The sequence below is a fragment of the Dermacentor albipictus genome, unplaced genomic scaffold (assembly GCF_038994185.2).
Source record: "Dermacentor albipictus isolate Rhodes 1998 colony unplaced genomic scaffold, USDA_Dalb.pri_finalv2 scaffold_42, whole genome shotgun sequence".
Lineage (NCBI taxonomy): Eukaryota > Metazoa > Arthropoda > Arachnida > Ixodida > Ixodidae > Dermacentor > Dermacentor albipictus.
The window spans coordinates 358,163-379,358 of NW_027225596.1; the positions used below are offsets into that span (position 1 = coordinate 358,163).

Below are 21,196 nucleotides of genomic sequence, written 5' to 3' on the forward strand. Positions count from 1 at the left end.
ACCTTCTAAGAACGAGCAGGAAAATTCCCCTAGTTTAATATTCCTACCAGTATAGTTGCCTTGTCGTAAAGCGAAATAATTTTTCTAGTTTTTGTGAAGGCAGGGATGTCACTTTCGAACGAGGTATGTAGCACTGAATGATCGCTAAGGCCAGGTAAGTGCGTCAGTGGTGAAACATTATCGGAGTGAGAAGTGAGGATAAGGTCTAATATATTAGAAGACTTATCATTGTGCCGCGTGGGGTTACTTACGATTTGTGTTAAGCCTTACGCAAGACACTTATTAAAGAAATCACTTTCGACCTTGTTTTTTGACGTTGTTTCTGCTATATTGGACCAATTGATGGCAGGGAAGTTGAAATCGCCGAACAGCATGATGGGTGATTGGTGATAAAGCACTGTTACGGAGTGAAGCACCTCATGGAAGTCAGCTACGAAAGAGCTGTTTGCGTCGGGCGGACGATAGCATTTACCGATGACAACGGCTGGGCGAGAAGCGTTGCTTATCACAAAGACAATTCCTAAGGCCGTTGTTACTGTTATTTCAGCACACTGAAGACTTTCGTGTGCGCACATCAGTACGCCGTGCTCCCTTTTGTGCGATCTGTCGCGTCGGAATATAGAAAAATTTGGAAAATGTGAAGGAATTTCTGCATTATTAATGGGCGGATTAAGCCGAGTTTCAATAAGAGGGACTATGTTCGATGCCGTTGTACTGAGCGTTGTACAGAGTCATATGTGTAGCATCGCCAACAAAAGCCAACCCACAAGCAGCGCCACCTATGCGCATTACAGAAGAATCCTGGTGCGACAAATGGGCTGAGGGGGAGAGGGCCATGGGAAGCGCGGCGCTCGACACGTTGTGAAATAAACGTTCCTTTGAGTTTTACTTGAGTCCAGTCTTCTTACCTGGAATATAGATAACTCCCGCGGCGGGAGCAGACACTAAAAACTGGCGACGAGTATCATTCAACTTCAAGAAGCCCACACGGCACCAGAAGAGGCCAAGAAACAAATCAGTGGACGCCAATCAAGAAAAAAAGCCACGCAAGATGGAAGCCATGCTGCCCGCCTTCCCGCCATTCGACCCGAACACGGACCCGACGTCGCTCACCCAGCGGTGAACGAAATGGCAAGCCCGTTTTGACAACTTTCTACTAGCAGCAAACATGCAGAATGCAGCCCGCAAACCTGCTATGCTGCTACACTACGCAGGAGATGCGGTGCACGACATTTTTCTGACGCTTCCGGATCGAGGCACGGACTATGAAACGGCAGTCGCGAAGCTGAACGCACATTTCGCACCAAGAAAGAATGCGGTCTACGAGAGGCTTGTTTTTCGTCAAGCAAAAGAAAGCTCCGAAGAAACAGTGGACCGATTTCAAGTCCGACTCAGAAAGTTGGCTGCGACATGCGAGTTTGCGAACGAAGAACAAGAAATCGTATCGCAAATGATAGAAGGGACCAATTCAGCTAAGCTGCGCCGCAGTGCGTTACGAGAGCGCGATGTCACGCTGGAGAAAATAATGGAAATAGGCCGCAGCCTCGAGACAGCAGATTTTCAAGCAACCAGCATGGAAGGCCGCGAGCGCGTCGAACCTGTGCAGAAAGTCACAAAGAAGAAGCAGTGGCGGCGCAGTGCGCCTTCGAGCAACCAGTCAGAGCACAAGCTGTCGTGCAATCGTCCAGAGAATAATAATATATGGAGTTTTACGTGCCAAAACCACTTTCCGATTATCAGGCACGCCGTAGTGGGGGACTCCGGAAATTAATCGTCCAGAGAACAAGCAAGCTGAGAAGTGCAGCTGCTGTGGAGGAGCGTGGCCTCACAAAGGAGGGAAATTCAGCTGTCCAGCATGGGGAGCTACATACCACAAGTGTCAAAAGAAAAACCGCTTCGCCAAGTTCTGCAGACAAAGACCCACTGTACACTCCGTTGACGTCACAGGCACCCTCGCGAGCACACAACAGGACACAAGCGTGGAGGATTGCGTCTTTCACGTGCAGAGTCACAGGCAAGAATTACCAGTGGTAACAGTCGAAAATCAACAACACACCACTTCAGTTTTGTGTGGATTCTGGAGCAGGTGTCAACGTCATCGGAGAGAACGTGGCAAAGGCACCTACAGATGATGCAGCTGGAGCACACAACCACAAAGCTGTTACCATATGGAGTCACCGAAGAAATCCCAGTCATGGGAAAGTTCTCTGCAACGTTCCGTGCTCTAGACCAATTCATCGAAGCAACAGTGTACGTCGTAAAAGGGACACATCGATCGCTTTTGAGCTACAAGACAGCCTCTGATCTAAAGCTCATCACAATACTTCAGCTGGTCACAGAACACAGTAGTGTTGACGCGAAGAAAGAATTTCCAAAGCTGTTTGGCAAGGTCGGTCGGCTCAAGAACTTTTAAGTAAAGCTGAACATCTCACAAGATGTCCAACCAGTCGTGCGACAACACCGTCGCATTCCTTTCCAGATGAGAAAAGTGCTGGAGACCAAGCTCACACGCCTGGAGGAGCTAGACATCATAGAGAAAGTAACAGGACCAACACCTTGGGTGCCACCGATCGTCATTGTTCCCAAACGCCATGATCCCAACGCAGTCAGAATGTGTGTTGACATGCGAGAAGCCAACGTGGCCATTGCGAGAGAAAGACACGTCATGCCCACATTAGAAATTGTTATCAGCATTCTGAACGGAGCCGCCTACTTTTCAAAGTTGGGCCTGAAAGAGGGCTACCATAAGCTCGAGCTTACTGAAGAATCCAGGGTGATAACAACGTTCTCTACACACTGTGGTCTGAGGAGATACAAAAGACTATTGTTTGGTGTCAATGCCGCCGCAGAGATTTTTCAAGACGCCATAAGGCAAGTACTTCCGGATGAGGACGGAATCATCAATGTCAATGACGACATCCTCATCTCTGGACGCACCATAACAGAGCACGACCGAAGGCTGCGTCTGGTGCTGAAGCACCTGGAAGATGCCGGGCTGACTCTGAATGAAAACAAATGCGTCCTAGGCACTAACAAGCTTAAATTCTTTGTACACGTGTTTTCATCTGCAGGAGTCAGTGTGGACCCAGAAAAGGTTAAAGCAATAGCCAGAATGACAGCACCAAAAACCCCAACCGAGGTTAGAAGCCTCCTTGGCATAGTAAACCATTGCCCTAGATTCATTCCTCGCCTAGCCCAAATGGTAGATCCATTGAGGAAGCTCACACATGCCGGCACAGAATTCTGCTGGAACGAAGAGCACCAGAAGGCCCTAGATGACGTGAAGAAAGAAATCTCGAATGCGCACCCTAGCATACTTCGACGACACAAAAGAGACCCACGTCATCACTGATGCTGGACCAGAAGGTATAGCGGGAGTGCTGGCTCAAGAAGATTTAAGCGACAAAAGCCGCAGCATTCTGGCGTACTTCAGCAGAGCGTTGACACCAACGGAGAGATCGACCGTGAAATGTTGGCCATAGTGGCAGCTATCGAACATTTTCACATCTACTTTGCAGGGGGAAAGTTCACGGTGAAGACAGACAACCTGCCTTTGCTGTCTATCATTCGAAAGCCCAGCACAAAGCTCTCAGCAAGGCTCGAACGACTGAGCCTGAGGTTACAACATTACACCTTCGAGATTGAACACATTGCAGGGAAGAACAACCCTGCAGACTACCTGTCAAGGCATGCACCACTTACCGACAGTGTCGTTCCCAGTGAAGAAGCAAGTGCGATAGAAGAGTATGTCTCCTTCATCGTGGAAACAGCTGTTCCACAGGCACTGACTTTGCAAGAAATCGAGAAAACATACGCAAAAGATGCTCAGATGCAGCTTTTGATCAAGGCTTTGTGAACGAACAACCCAAAGACTTGTGACGACGTGTGGAAAAGCGACAGGCTCAAACCATTTGCTCAAATCAACGACGAGCTCATAGGTGCCGAAAACGACATTGTGCTAAGAGGGACGAGACTGATAATTCCTGAACATCACAGGCTCAAGTCATTCGTCTAGCACACAGAGGTCACTAAGGAGTGGTTAAGACCAAACAACTGATTAGAGAAAAAGTGTGGTTTCCGGGGATTGACAAGAAAGTAGAGGTGGCTATAAAGGACTTGAAGCATGCCAGAGAACCATGGTTGAAAACAAGACCTCACCGCTAATCATGGCACCACTTCCAAATGGACCATGGCAGTCTGTGGCAGCAGACTTTGCTGGCTCCCTACCTGGCAACAAGTACGGTGTAGTGGTTGTCGATGAGTACTCGCGTTTTCCTCTGACAGCAGCACTCTCCTCGCTAAGTTCAAAATCTGTGGCGGAGAAACTAAGCGAAATGTTCAAAGTACACGGAATGCCACAGACACTAAAGACAGACAATGGACCTCCCTTCTTCGGGAAGGAGTTTGCAGAGTTCATGAAATCTTGTGGAATTCACCATCATCGCGTCACTCCTCTGTGGCCTCAAGCCAATGGAGAGGTTAAAAGATTCATGATAAAAGTGAAAGAGCTGGTGAAGAGTGCTGGTGCTGAGCAGAGAGACTGGCAAGCGGAGCTAAATGAATTCCTTCTAAACTACAGGGCGACACCTCACTCAACAACAGGTTTCACGCCTGCTGAACTGCTGTTTGGACGAAAGATCAAAACGAAGCTTCCTGAAGTTCCAGAGAAGTGCATGCATGCGAAGCTTGCAGAAACAGATCTAAAGAAGAAGCAACAAATGAAGGACTACGCTGATGACAGAAAACACGCTGTGCCACATGCAATTCAAATGGGAGATGCGGTACTCCTTAAGCGACACTCGCCTCCCTCCCATGAGACGGCCTACGAGCCTGTCCCCTACAGGGTGACGAGGATTCAAGGGACAGCTGTAACCGCCGAGCGAGACGGCAGGAGGGTTTTAAGAATTGCGTCGCTCTTCAAACGTATTAAACGTCAGCAGCATATTCCAGCACTCGTAGACTGGGACGACTGCATCACTCCAACAGGTGTAACCCAGAGTGACAAGACAGGGTTTAGATCCTCTTCAATGGGAAACAACAAAGCGTCCCAACCGAATGCACGGCGAAACCCGGACCGTCAAGCACGCAATACCTAGCCGAAGGTTTTTGCAGATTTCATCGTCAGCCAAGTGCAGGCTGAATAAAAGTCTGGGGGGATGTAGCATCGCCAACAAAAGCCAACCCACAAGCAGCGCCCCCTATGCGCATTACAGAAGAATCCTGGTGTGACAACTGGGCTGAGGGGGAGAGGGCCACGGGAAGCGCGGCGCTCGACACGTTGTGGAATAAACGTTCCTTTGAGTTTTAATTGAGTCCAGTCTTCTTACCTGCAATATAGATAACTCCCGCGCCGGGAGCAGACACTACAATATGGAAGTCCCCTTCTCATGGCATCCTGTAGAATGTTTTACTTCGCAGTATGACAACAGCAGGGCCATATAAAATGCTCCATATCGCTTGCTGCAGCTGACAGAAACAAGCTTAAACTGATGTGTCCCTTCGAAACTATGTTTTCATTAGTTTTGTGGCAGCAGAGTGGTTATTCAAGAAGAAAATGAAGGCCAAAGTTTATTTTTCATTCGCTGACGCAACAGGTATGCTGGTATGTCAGTGTAACGTGGCAATGTTCAAAATACATTTTTCCTTATTTGTTTTGTTGGGGCAGAGTAAAAAATACGAACATTTGTGGCTTATGACTTATATAGAATACAATATATTTAATCTTTGCTGATAAAAATCAGCTAGGTGCAATCAGACGGCAGCACAATCCATGGCATCGCGGTGAGCTAGGGGAGTTTACTTTGGTGTTGCCAGAACCTTTTTGTTCTTGCATCCTTTGCGGCCTACCGAGCCTCCTTTTGCAGTAACTGTGGCAATTTAACGCATTCCCATTTCTGGGGCACTTCACCCACTTTCCGTGGGCCAAGCATCTATGTATATTTGTATCTATGTTTTTGTGTATGTTTGTATCTAACCGTTTTCCTACATACCTGGGTCACTGGGTGGCCCGTGGACGAATTGGTAATGCATTGGTCTCTGCTTAGGTAACACGGTTTAAGAACCAACCATCGGACCAACATGGGTCACTGAGTATGTGGCAATGTGTACATACATCCCGCTCTTCAACCGACCTCTTTCATGATCACATGGGTCATACCGGATGCCGAACTGGGTAGGTACCACTGTTCGAAGATCTTACGACACCGATTTGGAGCACTGGGTATGTGCCACGCGGTCTGTGCTGCTTTTCAACGAGCGTCCTTGGTGCCAACTTGGGTAACTGGGAATGTGCCCCCTACAATAATGAAATGCTCTGTTAAATTTCTCCCATGACTAGTGGAATATGAATATGCGCCACTGGGTGTGCGGCAAGCGAATGAACAATCCTCCGCGTTTGCCTTCACCGACGTGCCACGCTTTTCATCTCGGGGGCCACATGTGGACTTCTCTTCCTCCGAACACGTAGAAAGGTGCCGTGCGGCAGCTGCGCTCCTCTCGCGCTTCTTTCAGAACGTGCTGAGCCGTTACCCATGTTGGTGTCAAAGAGGTTCACTGAAGACCGGTACAGACTCGGTAGCATACATACCGGAGTGCTTCAAGTCGACATGAGAGCATTTCTTCGAACAGCTGTACTAGCCCAGTCCCGCATCTACAGTGACCCATGTCGGTATGAAAGAGGGTTGAAGAGCAGGATGTATGTACACATTGCCATGTACTCGGTAACCCAAGTTGGTCTGATGGTTGGTTTTGTACCCTGGTACGTCCGCACAGCATTCCTATGCGCTGCCCATTCAGCTGCAGACTGACTACCAGTGACCCAGGTGGGCGAGAAAGCGGTTAGATACAAATATACATAGATAAATAAATACAGAGCTAGCCCCTGGAGAGTGCATGAAATAGTGTAAGAATGTGAATGCATTGAAATATCAAGAATCACCCACCAACCATAAGTGATTTGGCAATTTTAATGCTAATAGCACAAAACGCCAATCATTTCTAAGGGATGCATGCACCGACAATTTTTCTAATACAAGTCAGATCATTTTTCTCTTTAGTGCCCTTCCATGCAACAAGCTTGCTTGAGAAGCTTAAAGAAGAGGCGACTCTGGTTCAGCAGCAACAAACATTTTCTGATCGTGAATCATATATTGAACACCCAAGACTGGCAAAGGTGCCGCGGCAAGAGCAACTTGTAACACAAGCACGTTGTGACAGTTCAAAAACTCAGAGGAGAAATTATTTCGACGTCACCGCCATTCTTTATGTCAAGATACGCTTGGTTCCAACAGGTATGGATGATAATTAGCACTGTCTGAATATTCTGCGGTAAATATTAAGGAGAACGCAGGCAGTTACTCCATATTCGGCAGAGGCGAGTGTGAAATCATAGTGCGTTCACCCTAATTTAGACCAACAGGATAGTTTATTGATGCTAGTAAGCATGGTGCAGTTCAAGTTAGAAGCACTTGTTGCTGCATTCATAGTTTGGTTCACACATCTTGAGTCTTTCAGGCCCTGATATGCCGCAGCTGTTGTGCCTCTGTGTTGTGTTCTGGTAGATCAGAATCTTCAGTGCGTTAAGTTAACAAAAGCTAAAAGTACTACCGTGTTGTCTATTTCACCTTAGAGCTACAACAAAATGAGCGGTCAAATCTGTTTAAATGTGCTGTTTTGAAATTCTGGTCACCTTTAGCTAGTAATAAAATGCCAATTACTACATAATGAAGGTTGGAGTCTCCGGTTTAACTGTTAACCCAAACTGGAATTTCATTAATGTCAGTGGAATGCTGCAGACAACAGACAGGTTTACTGTAGTGCTTAAGGTCCACTCCACCCAGTCCATTTGTTATAGCCAACAATCTGCACATAGCCAATTAGTGGGAGCGCTAGTGCACATGGGCTTAACGTTGTTGCCTTCACTTTGGTACAAAGACAAGCAAAAGTCCCAAAATGGTTTTTGTCGTACGCCTAACCTGCCATGGTGGTGTAGTCGCTTTGGCATTGTGCTTCTGAGCCCAGGGGTGCAGGATAAAATCCCAGCTGCGTTGGCTGCATTTCAGACAGGGCAAAACGCAAAATCACCAATGTACCATGAATTGGGTGCACATTAAGGAAACCCAGGTGCTCGAAATTATTCCAGAGCCCCAATCACGGCATGCATCCTAATCATATGGTGGTTTTGATACGTAGGAGGGATGTTCCAAAACTAAGTTTCGTCATTTGTTTGACACGGAAACATTACTGCCAAAAAGCATACAGCATTGCATCATGGTGTACCTTGCGCTATTTTTCCACATAGTCGCCACGGGCATTGAGGCATCTCTAGTAGCATGCAATCAATTTGAAGAAACTACTCTTTTGAAACTCGGTGCCGTGCGATGCAAGGAATTGTCACACAGTCTGCTCCACCTCACAATTTTGTTGAAAGTGACGTCTTGAGGGTGCAGCTTTCAATGCGGCGGACATGTACCCATTCATACCGGATAATAGCACGCACTTCCATTCGTGACCACATTGTCAGTACACACCTGCCATCGTAATTTGTACTCGAATGACCTCAGGCACGCCGGTCTGCTGCTACTCTCTCTTCTTCGGCGCTCTGTGCATGCATCATTCCTCCTCTGCTGGTGCTCCTTCGGGTCATTTAACTAGCAACAAGCAAGGATGCTTATGGCAATAGTTTTTTTCACCTGGTCTACCATCTTCTCTCTAAAGAAGAAGAGGAAACTTACTTTTGTAACATCCCTCGTAATGCCCCAGAATTTAATGTTAAATGTGGTATGCCTAGGTGCAGAGGTTATCTCTCAAGAAATGCTTTCTCACAAGAATTTCGTGTCAGCTAGCGGTAACAAAACAGGTAAAGCCATACCCACCTCTCGAGCCAGCCGTGGCGTTCCCCTTCAATATTTGCTGTGTGGCGATTGCTATGTCCTGCTTCCTTCACGCAGTGCACAAGTGTTGTCTACTTCCGACTTACTTCAGCGATATGTGTTCTCCTGCCTCTTTCCTATGCAGTTCTTTGTCCTTAAGCCTGGGCTACATAGAGTCGACTTTGAAGACTTGGCATGGTGGTTAGAGGAAGAGCAGCATGAGCAGTATTCATTGACTTGCCCTACATGAAATGAAAAAAGCCGAACATCACCGCAGGTGTTTGCTACAAGTTTATATGCGATGTACAAACTACAAAGTAGCTGTTTCCAATATTCAGTTGTGATAATCGTCTGATAAGTTGCGTGTAGTATATCTATATAATACATACGTTTCTGATTGTCTCTATATTATGCTTGTAATATTTTTTTGTAACTACAAGCGGAAAAAATAAGTGCTGCCATAGCTAAGCTAGAGTTGCCGGTAACTGGTGAATGTGTTGAAACAGGTTATTCATAATGCTTCATCAACTCTAGACTTAAAGGGACACTAAAGCAAAACAATAAATCAGTTTAGACTAATGAAGCATTGTTTGAGAACCCTGCAGGCAGTCATTTAAAACATAGTTTAATTACCAGATGAGAAAATGAAGGTACGAGTATCAGTATTTGAATTTCGCGCCGGAACCCCAGCGCCGGTACGTCAGCGTGATGTCAGGGATTCCAAAGTATGTTTGCGTATTTGGGCCACGTTGGCTGAATAAAGGTTCCGTAAACTTGCCATGTTTATTATTTGGTTCCTTTAGAACACAATGTAGTCAATCTGTACCGCTATATATAATTAGTAGGCCCTAGAAGATGCCATCAAAGTCCAACACGTCACAGCCCCCAGGTGCGAGAACTTAAGTAGGCGTCGCCACCCGTATTTTGTTCTTGCGCTTTTTCTGGCTTACCAAACGTCTTATCGTTGTAAGAGTGGTGTTTTTGGTGTTGTACAACGGTAATTTACTGATGCAGAAGAAATCATTTTTCCCTTTAGTGTTCCTTTAACAACTATATACAAAGAAAAAAAAACTGCATTGACAATTGAACCGCCAATTTTTTTTGTGAGAGCCATAGATGGTAGCACTACACAAAAGTCTAACTCAAGATGATGGCTTTCTGACATGTTTTGACATGTTGTAAAGCACGTTAAATTGCCTTCAACGCTTTGCTTTTGGATATTGACTTGTTAGGATTCCTGCCAATGCAACCATTTTAGGCAAATCGTACACAAAGCTTGGCTATCTGACCACTGCAGTTGCCGCTGAAAGCACTATTCTTTTCGAAATCGCGGGTGATCGTCTAGGAATACGAACACGCACGGGTGAGCGCTAACTTGCAACTGTATCATATATTTCCACAACACATTTACATAGCCACAGAACACACAAACTACGAAAGAGCACAGAAGAGAGAAGAAAACAACAAAAATGAGCAATAGTTGATGTTGACATTAATGTACAGTGCTCACGTTTTCTGCAGCGTGTGGTCACTGCAGTTTACTCCCTGCACACACTTGCAGTTCAAGATGAGGGAAAAGCGAGGGTACCGCGCTGGTACCGTTCGTGTTCCAGCCACCAAAGAAGACATCCTCATTCCTATTCTCAAGTGAAAATGCTTCTGCAGCACATCCATTGCTATTGCCGGGGCTATAGAAGCAATGCCAATTCTCAAGCAGAAGTGGGCCATTGGTTTGAAGAAGTGTCTAAGTCCACTGCATTTGTGTCCTTATTTTTAAGGGCACACACATCACTATGTATACGTATGGCATTGAAATTAAGCTTAATGAAGAGGCATGTTGCAAGCATTCCCGGTGATGTTATGTGCATAACCAATCGGATAACTTGCCATAGTGTCATTTCTGCCATGTTGCGTGGCACGGGAAGAGGCGGCTGAAAATGCTGGGTAGTAGCGCCGCTGCAATCGGTAGTGATGCACTTTTTTGAAACCTTATACTTAATTGCACACTTTGCACGGCACGCTTAAGTCTGTCGCTTAGTGATCAGATAGCCTTACAATGCTGACTCAGTACTTTTGCACACATCTGTCAAAATCCTTCCAGGTTACTTACGCACAGCATGCGTACATGCGTAATGCGTAATGTGTACATTTGACTTCTTGGCCATTATGCAGCCTAGCTTACTGTGCATTGCTCACATGTCAGAAAGACGTGCTCGTCAACAAGTTAAGTCGGCGCATTTCTCCGCAGCCACCTGTTTGTTTGAAATGCGAGTCGAGCGTAAGCAATGCTTTGCTAAATCTGTCTAATCTGGCAGCTAAATGCATGTTTCAGCTGTTCCTGTCCATGAAAAAAATAATGCAGGCCTAATGCACATAATGAAATCTGTGTGAGGGGAAGACCAACGTGCTCGTGTTACGCAACGTGATGTACACAGTGATCATCTCGAAAAGTGAGTTGGTTTTGGCACAATAGAAGTACACCTACAGTTATGGCCTAATGGTTAGAGCACGGGTTGCTGTGCTGGGGGACCGACGTTCAATGCCGCCGTCGGGCACGTAATTCACTTTTTTTAGGCCTCAGCTACGTGGCAAAATATTAGCACCCAGCAGCCACAATCGGGAAAGTCAAATAGGGTTCACACAGAAAGCTTCACTTTAGAAGTGGCACAAGGTTTCGCCTGTAGAATTTTACAGAATGTATACCTAATAGTATTGTAGCAAAGAAGAATGACCTGTTCCTAAAGTTTGGCGCACGTGTGTGAGTGCTGCACATTCGCCCGTATTCCAGCAAAATCGGCCTCAAGTTGCGAGTGACTCTTCAGGTCCTGAGCAGGCAGGCATTTACTTTGCTTTGCGACCATTTGATCCATGCTCGTGCACGCTGGCCACTATTGTGTGCCAGTGCATAACACAGCAGGGAAGGATGTCTAACGTTACATGAAGTATACATGCCATACATGAGTCCGTTGAGGCAGCCTAAGCGTTTATCAAACATTATCCCAAAAATATTCCCCGTAACTGATTCCCCGAGCGCAATTAAACAGTTAATGGAGTGAGTGAAACTCCATTACTCTGTCAGAAGATACATATGAAACTTCGTAATGACTGCCCTTTCGATAATCACCTGCTCTACATTTAAGGACACAGCTTAGACTCTTTCATTGCCATCGTAGATAACAACGCACACTACAACAGGAACAAGCACCACCAACACCTCTTGAGCAGTACTCATTAGCCATTTGTCAAAACCAGAAAAATTACACCCAAGTTCACACTTTTTCCATGTGCCCACTCTTTCCCCAGCAACCTCACAAAGGTGGAGGAAGTTCCCCTGATGTAAATCTAGGCTGTGGTCAACCTCAACGCTGCTGCCGCAAGTGGAAGGGCTTCATCAAATACAATGCCACCTGTTGCAACTATACGATACTGGCAAAAGGCGCCAATGTGTACCACGTGCTGTGGACTTGCCAAAGCACATGACACTCCTGTGAGCCCTTGCTCAGACTACCTAGAGTGGCCTCCACAGTGACTGGCATGCTGTCGTCAGTAAGTAGACTCAAGATTACTCTCACTACGAAATATTACTTGACATTGGCCCAATGCAGGGTTGCATTCATTTATATAGTTATTTTGTTTGCTGTGCTTTAAGGCTGCCTTCCAATAATTAGAAAAAGTCAACAGCAGGCACGTTTCCTTTCTTTAAGGCAAAACTGAATTAGATGCTGAGTTGCCCTTTTGATGTTGACGCAGTTTGTTGTGCAAAATTTGTTATAATGGTGAATATCACATGCACAAAAAATTGGCAGTCTAGTGTTTACAAAGATAAGCCCTCCCCCAAACGGTAAAAACAAGCTTTATATGCCATTCTCCACGTGCTGCCATTAGCTAGTAGTTCGGCTCTCTCAGTGGTCGTCTTTGAGTTTTATTTTCACTTCAAAATTTAGGTTTGTTGCTTTTTCCCGCTCACTTCCGAAAACTTGTGGTCACTTCAGGTGACTTCTTGCCATTGTTAAAGTACGACTTTTTTGTAATCAAAGAAATCGTAATCTAGAGTGCGTTCTCACACTACAGTATTTCTTCTTAGGGTTAAATTTTACATGACTTGTACAGGCACCACTAATAAATATCCTTAAATGTCATTGTAAATACAGAAAGTCAATGAAAATGCTGTGGAAATCGAGGCACAGTGCAAGGTATGTGGTATGATCAATGACACAGCAGTTTTTTGGCCGATTTCTCTGCGGTAGCAGTTTTTTACCACTTTCTCTACGGTAACAATCGCAGCCTTCTATCAAGGTGTACATAAAGATACATTCCGGGTAATATTCTTAACCGGCCATGCTTCTACTTTGGGTTTGGTTTGGGAGAGTTGTGCACATATCTGAATTCATATTGTTTTGTGGAAGCATACACAACAGGAAGATGTTTATACAATATATTTGTAAGGCGATTAAGTTCTGAACCATATGGTCAAAAGCACACCCCAGATCAAGATCGTCTTCATCATTGCTCCTTTTGAGGAATAATCATGACACGACCCCCGGCTGCTGAAGCACCATCACGGTACTTGTTATGGTGTGGGTGAGAGGTAAGGATTGAGGCGGGATACATGAACGTCTGCAGGTAGCGAAACGAAGGGAGAGAAAGACTCAAGCGGGCAAATCTCGTAAGTGAAGTCTGTTACATGTCTTAAGACACGGTAGGGTGCAGAGTTCCGAGAAATAAATGTTTTGGAGAGTCCAACACGCCGAGTCGGAGTCCATAGAAGCGCAAGGGCAACCAGAGTACAGATAATGTTGCAATGACAGGTGTCATAGCTGTACCTCTGGTGACCTTGCGATATAGTAAGGCTATGGCGAGCAATCTTGCATGCCTCGTCAGCTCTGGAAATGGCATCGCAGGTGCACTCAGTGGGCGAATGGATGGCAGCGAAGACGATAGCGCCAAACGTCAATTAGGTCGTGGCTAAACAGAAGATAAAAAAGTAAAAAACCAACGGTATCAGGACGGGAGGAATTGTGGGCAAATGTAATGAAGGGCAATGCAACGTTCTATTCTTGATGTTCAGAAACGACATACATAGAAAGCATGTCATTTAGCGCCCGGTTGAAGCATTTAGTCACGCCGCTAGTTTTACGAGTTGTAAGCCATCGTATATTTGTGTGTTGTGGCGTAGGAATGAAGCAGGCCATCGATAACACCAGCGAGAAAGTAGCAACCACGGTCGGTGTTGAGTTGACAAGGAACTCCATGATGTAAGATCACATCGTGTAGCAGAAAATCAGTGATGTCCATCGCACAACTGGCAGGAAGAATGCATGTAATTGCATATCGGGTGGTGTGGCCTGTAGCAACAGCAATCCATTTCTTACCAAGAGTAGAGGCTGGGAAAGAACCTAGGAAATCAAGGCCAACTCGGAAGAAGGGATCAGATGGGATGTCAAGGGGCTTAGGAATCCAGCAGGAGGCATAGGTGCTTGCTTTCGGCGTTGAGACGGTTCACAAACAGTGACTTAGCGACAAACGGAGTGGTAACAACCACGCCAAAAGAAGCGATGCTGAACGTGGTCGTAGGTCCAAGAAACTCCAAGGTGACCAGCGGTTGGGGCGTCATGAAACTGGCCGAGGACACTCAAGTGCAGTTACGTGGGAACGGCAAGCAACAGTTTGCGTCTGTCCGGTGTGGTAGTACGATGTGCCGTACTTAAGCACACAGAGGAGAAGGGATGGCTCGGGCGCCACAGAATCCAGCTTCTCAATAAACTCGCATTAGATGCGATAATGGTACAGTTCATCACAGATGTGGCTTAAAGAGAAGTGTGAGAGTACACATGCAGGCGCATCATTAGAGGCTCCAGGCGGATCCATGAGATTGCGGGACAAACAGTCAGTATCCCGGTGCAATCTGCTAGACTGATAAGGAACAGAGTAGGGGATGAGGATTTTCGAGCCGCAGTGCCCAGCGACCAAGACGCCCAGTGGGATGCTTCAGGTACGAAAGCCAGCAAGGTGCTTGGTGATCGATAGTGACGGCGAAATGCCGGCCATTTAGGTAGTGGAGCAATTAGCCCACTACCCAAACGTGAACAGGACACTCCAGTTCCGTGATTCAGTTGTTGTGTTCGGCTTGGGAAAGGAAGCGGGTGGCATAGGCAATAACACAAACATGGCCATATTGATGCTGGACCAAAACAGCACCAATTCTGAAATGGCACATGGATTCAGGCTGGCTTTACAAAACACAGAAACGATAGAAGAAAGCCGGTCGAGGTGCATTTACGATGTCGGTGGGCAAAATTCAATGATGTCATAAAGATAACTCAGGCAAATGGTCCAGTTAAAACCGCATACGAGGTTGTCTATCATGTGTTTGAAGGTGGCTGGGGTGTTGCATCAGCCGAAGGGCGTGACTTTAAAAAGATAAAGGTCATCAGGGGTAACGAAAGCGGTTTTCTCACGGTCCATGTCATCAGCAGCAATCTGCCAGTACCTTGATCGCAGGTTGACTGAAGAAAAATACTTGGCGCCGTGAAGGCAATCCAGGCTGTCTTTTATGCATGGGAGCAGGTACTTCTCTTTTTTTTTGTGATCTTGTTAAGTTGCCAGTAGCCGAGGAAAAATCTCCAACTGTCGTCTTTCTTTTTAACAAGAATCACACGAGAAGCCCAAGGGCTGCAGGACGGCTCGATTATATCTTTGGCGAGCATCTTGTCGGCTTCCTTTTGAATGATGTGGCGCTCAGCTGAAGGTACCCAGCATGACTGTCGCTGGATTGGATGGTCATCGCCAGTGTTTATATGGTGCTTGACACCGCAGGTTTGATTTCAACTAGAGGACGATCACAAAGGTCAAAGACATCCCACTTACAGGACAGGAAGCGAAGAGATGGTCATTTTGATGGAGCGAAAGATCTGGAGTGATCATTTTGTTCAGGTTGATAGGAGACAGATCAGTTGAATAAGACGACATATGGGCGGTGTGTGAGCAAGCAACATCAGGTGAAGAGAAGGCTGAGATGAAGTAGTCGTAGGAAGTTGTCACCATAGTGAGCGCCATGCCCTGCGGGAGCACTTGTGAGCACAAGCTGAAATTCACCACCGCAAGACAAGATTGTACCATAGAGTTATAACAGTACGTGGAAAATCAATACTGTGCATCAACAGAACCGCAGTTATGGCAGCGATCACATACAGTCAAATCTCGATGTAATGAATCACGCGGGACCACCGAAAATCATTTGTTATTCTGAAAGGTTATAGTGAAAGCCACAAAATTAACCAGTCCGCCCATCGACCCATCAGTTCACAAGTTGTACCCATTTGAGTTATGCATGCAAATGTTGCTGTTGGCTGTCATCCCGCACTGTTGCCATTTTGCAGAGTTTCCACTGCCATACACCACCGAAGCACTGTATAGCCAGTGTTACACGCCCAAACAGACGCTGAGAGAACTACTGACAAAAAGGAAGCTCCATGTCACTTCCAAATAGCAATGTTTCTTATTTGTTGGTTGTCACATTTTGTCATGGACACCGCAACTGTCATTTGAGATGAGCACCTGAACTATCCTAAAGCACAAGCAAGCGTAAATGACACCTTCTGGAAAGTGCAAAGTGTGACCGTGTGGCATCCCCGCCGGTACAGAGGTTACTTTTCTCCACGTGCGCAGCTAGTGCGACCACAGAAGGACGCATGAAAGAAAGTGGCATGCGTAGAAACAAAAGTGAAAGAATTTGCTGAAAAGAAGGAAGAGACGTGCCTCCATCGCTAGGCGACAGTTGCCTGGGTGGAGCATGCGCTCACAAAACCCGACGTGTCTTTGCCTCCAGAATTGATTTAAAAAATTATCTGCCACACTTTTTTTTATTGAGCGCCATCTCATTTTTTCGGAACCCTTGTGCCATGGCGTCCGCTTTCTGCGCCTTGTCTGCTAGCCTACTGTTTTTGTTGCCATGAAAGATACATGCAAACCTAAGAACCCTCGATATCAGGCTTAATATTGCTACGGAACAGCCGCTGCACTGAGCAGGAAGACGACGTGGGCCCGCTTGATATAGCGTCGCCATTTTGGCCTTCCGTTAGCTTCCCTGTAAATATATTCTATATAGTATTGGGCTCAAGCTGCATGTAACCTTAATTTGGTGGAGGTGGACGTTCCCCGTACCCGTCATGGAGCTTCGCAGCGGTCGCAACGGCGACAGTGCAACTTCGGCTCCGGCTCGCGGCACTTCATCTACGCATCCCCCTCCGCCTGCCGCCCCGACCTACGCCGCCGTCTGCCCCCCTCGGGATTCTGATGTTTTCAACGGAGTCGTAAGTCCTGATGTTGACGACTGGCTCCGCTTATACGAACGTGTCAGCACCAGTTACAGGTGGGATCCGACTATTATGCTTGCGAGCGTTCTTTTCTGCCTCGATAGAGCTCCACTTGCATGGTTCCAGACTCACGAAGAGGAGATCTCGAGCTGGGATCTCTTCAAAGAGAAGCTCCGCGACTTTTTGGCACTCCGTTCGGTCGCCAAGTCAATGCCAAGAAAGCCCTTGCCACACGTGTACAGACGTCGACCGAGTCCTACATGTCGTACATTCTCGACGTCTTGGCCCTTTGTGCCAAGGCTGACCCGACCATGTCTGAGGACGATAAGGTTAATCACGTCCTCAAAGGCATTCCTGATGACGCCTTCAATTTACTGGTGTTTACGAACGTCACCAGCATCGATGCGATCCTTAAAGAGTGTCACCGTCTCAAGCATGAAAAAGCTGCCGGGTATCCCAGCACATCACGCGACTTCCCAACACAGCCGCTACGTCATCCTGTGACGTCTTCTTCCACCAGCCGTCACGATGTGACAACTTGACCCGCATCATTCGTCGTGCGGTCGAAGCGGCACAACCGGCGGCCCCTTCATTCCCGTCACCTGATCATTCTCCGGTGACAATCTCCTTGATCCAGGCCGTCGTCCATCAAGAGTTGTCCAACGTCGGCCTGCATTCGATAAGTTCCATACGCTCGGAACCTCTTTGTCCAAGCACGTCCCCACCGCGTTTTTCTTACTCCTTTTACGGACAACGCAACCCCTCCGAATGTAAAACCGTGGACGACAAGCCGATCTGTTTTAACTGCCGACGCATTGGACATGTCGCTCGCCACTGCCGCAGCCGCTGGACTTCTCCGATACGCCATTCTCCTGATTACCACCATCGTCCCTTTAGCGCGCCCTTTTCCTTCGCCCCTTCTATGCCCGCTCCATCATCTGACCCTGCGACACCTTTGACACGACCCCCCTACTCCCGCTCGCCTTCTCCCTCCCGTCGTCAATCGCGTTCGCCCCCGTCACGCCATGCTCCTTCTCCGACCTACTCGCCGTACCCCCGACCGGAAAACCAGACAGTGCAACTTCTGGAGGTGAAGCTTCAAAGACGACATTGGCTCAAAATCCTCGCTTCACCTTACCCACGAACAAGAATATTTTGGGCGTTCTCGTCGACAATGTTCATGTGTGCGCGTTGATTGACACCAGGGAGCATGTGTCCATTATGAGTGCTGCTCTTCGCCGTCGGCTCAAGAAAGTGCCGACGCCCGCCCTAAACCGATTTGTACAAGTCGCCGACGGAGGGACAGTCGCTATTGTTGGCATGTGCTCTGCCCGACTCACCATTGCTGAGAGACACACCGTCGTTCTCTTGACCGTCATTGAGCATTGCCGTCACGAACTCATTCTCGGTCTGGATTTCCTTGCCAATCATTCGGCCCTCATTGACTGTTCGGCCGGCTCACTTCGCCCTGACTTGCCTCTTCTTCCGACCCTGTGGACCCGCCTCCAAGCCGTTGGAGCTGCATGGATTTTATTCGCCTACCGCCTCAATCTGTGACGCACGTCGACTTGTCCTCACCAGCTGTACCTGACGGTAATTACGTGGTCGCACCAATTCCGGCAGTTATACTTACACATGGTGTTACCGTGCCGCGCACTGTGCTGACAATTACTGGCAACCGCACCTGCCTTCCCCTTGTCAATTTCGCGCATGTTCTGCCTCAGAGGATTTCATTGGCTATAATTAGCGCTTTGCAGGATGATGAGATCGAGCCATTCACAGTGGAAGATCGTTACAACTCAGCCCATACCGTGACGTCATCGCACTGTACTGATGTCGACATAGAGAAGATGGTTTCCTCTGACCTTACTTCTGCTCAAGCTGAAGCCCTTTGCCGCGTTCTCGACAGCTATCGCGACATTTTTTACTTTGACAATCGACCCTTAGGTCAAACGTCCGCCGTGACCCATCACATAAACACTGGCGATGCGAACCCTATTCACCGACGTCCATATCGTGTTGCTGCGTACGAACGAGCTGTTATCCAACAGGAAGTTACAGAGATGCTTGCAAAGGACATTATCGAGCCTTCCTGTAGTCCCTGGGCTTCTCCCGTCGTACTTGTCAAAAAGAAGGATGGAACGTAGCGTTTTTGTGCAGAGAATCGCCACCTGAACAAAATCACAACAAAAGGACGTCTACCCTTTCCCACGTATTGATGACGCTCTAGACTGCTTGTACAGTGCTACCTCATTTTCTTCTGTCGACTTACTGTCCGGCTACTGGCAGATATCCGTCGACGACATGGACCGAGAGACGACTGCATTTATTACCCCTGACGGCCTTTATCAGTTCAAGCTGACGCCTTTCGTTCTCTGTAACGCGCCCGCCACCTTCGAACGAAGGATGGAATCTTTGCTTCAGGGGTTGAAGTGGTCCACCTGTTTGTGCTATCTGGGCGACGTCATCGCTTATTCGCCCACATTTGACACGCATCTAGACCGTCTTTCAGCGATTGTTGACGTGTTCCGCTGCGCCGGTCTCCAGTTGAATTCGTCAAAATGTCCCTTCGCTCGCCGCCAAATCACTGTCCTTGGACACCTCGTGGACGCCAGAGGCGTGCAACCTGATCCGGACAAAATTCGCGCCGGTACGAACCTTCCTGTTCCGAAGTTTACCAAGGATGTTCGTAGTTTCGTAGGGCTGTGCTCTTATTTCCGACGATTTGCGAAGGACTTTGCGAACATCGCACGTCTTCTGACCGACCTCTTGAAGAAAGATGCCCCATTTTCTTGAGGACCTGACCATGCCGCATCTTTTTCGCAGCTCACTACTCTTCTTATCACGCCTCCAATTCTGGCCCACTTTGACCCGTCTGCCTCAACGGAAGTTCGAACTGATGGCAGTGCTCACGGCATAGGAGCAGTGTTAGCACAACGCCAGCGTGGACATGATCGCGTTATAGCCTCTGGCAGCCGACTTCTATCAACTGCTGAGCGCAATTATTCAATCACAGAGCGCGAGTGCTTCGCTCTTGTGTGAGCTGTTGCGAAGTTTCATCCATACTTCTACGGACGCCCCTTCTGTGTCATCACTGATCACTACGCGCTCTGCTGGCTATATCCTCGCTCAAGGACACCACGGGACGACTCCCTCGCTGGGCGTTACGCCTGCAAGAATATACCTTCTCCGTGGTATATAAGACGGGACGCTTGCAGCAGGATGCCGATGCTGCCCCGTCGACGAACCGGCTGATGCGAACGCCATCGCTTGCGTTTTCTCTGTGTCCCAGTTGCTTGTAATCGGCAACGAGCAATGCCGCGATCCTTCATTATGAGTCCTCATCGACCACCTGGATTCAACGCCTGGCTACGCCTCTCTCCGGATGTTTCCCCTTAAGGAGGGGACATTAGACCGCCGCAATCTCGATCCACATGACCTTCACCTTCTGCTCGTAATTTCATCACACCTGAATTCGACTGTCCTCCAACAACTTCACGACGCTCCCTTGGCTGGACACTTGGGCGTCTCGCGCACATACGACCGTGTTCACCGTCGATTCTTTTGGCCGGGTCTAGCCCGCTCCGTGCGGCGCTACGTTCCCGCTTGTAGCGCCGGAAGAAGCCCTCCACACCTCCAGCTGGATATCTCCAGCCGATGGACATCCCACCGGAACCCTTTTTCCGTGTTGGTCTAGACCTTCTTGGGCCGTTTCCTCTCTCGGGCTCCGGAAATAAATGGGCCGCCGTCGCTACTGATTATGCTACGCAGTACGCAATCACCAGAGCCCTTCCGACAAGTTGTGCTACTGACGTTGCTGACATCATTTTAATGCACGGTGCTCCGCGCCAATTACTCACTGACCGTGGCCGCAGCTTTCTGTCGGCAGTCGTCGAGGACATCCTCCGCTCCTGCTCGACAAAGCACAAGTTCAGCACGTCCTACCACCCACAGACCAACGGCCTCACGGAGCGCCTCAACCGGCCCATCACCGACATGCTTTCAAAATGA

The 21,196-nt window shown here is 47.8% G+C and overlaps 1 protein-coding gene and 1 long non-coding RNA gene across 4 annotated transcripts in view; one reads left to right on the forward strand and one right to left on the reverse strand.

Annotated features, from left to right (window-relative positions):
- Nucleotides 1-21,196, forward strand: part of LOC139052897 (uncharacterized) — a 355,309-nt gene that overhangs the window by 287,800 nt on the left and 46,313 nt on the right. The gene's annotated exons all lie outside the window — the stretch shown is intronic.
- The window catches only part of LOC139052900 (uncharacterized), a 79,783-nt gene continuing 66,511 nt past the window's right edge, over nt 7,925-21,196 (reverse strand). The window contains exons 2-3 of the long non-coding RNA XR_011510115.1: nt 8,874-9,112; nt 7,925-8,049 (exon numbers count right to left, since the gene is read on the reverse strand). This is a non-coding gene — a long non-coding RNA (uncharacterized lncRNA). The remainder of the gene's footprint in view (nt 8,050-8,873; nt 9,113-21,196) is intronic.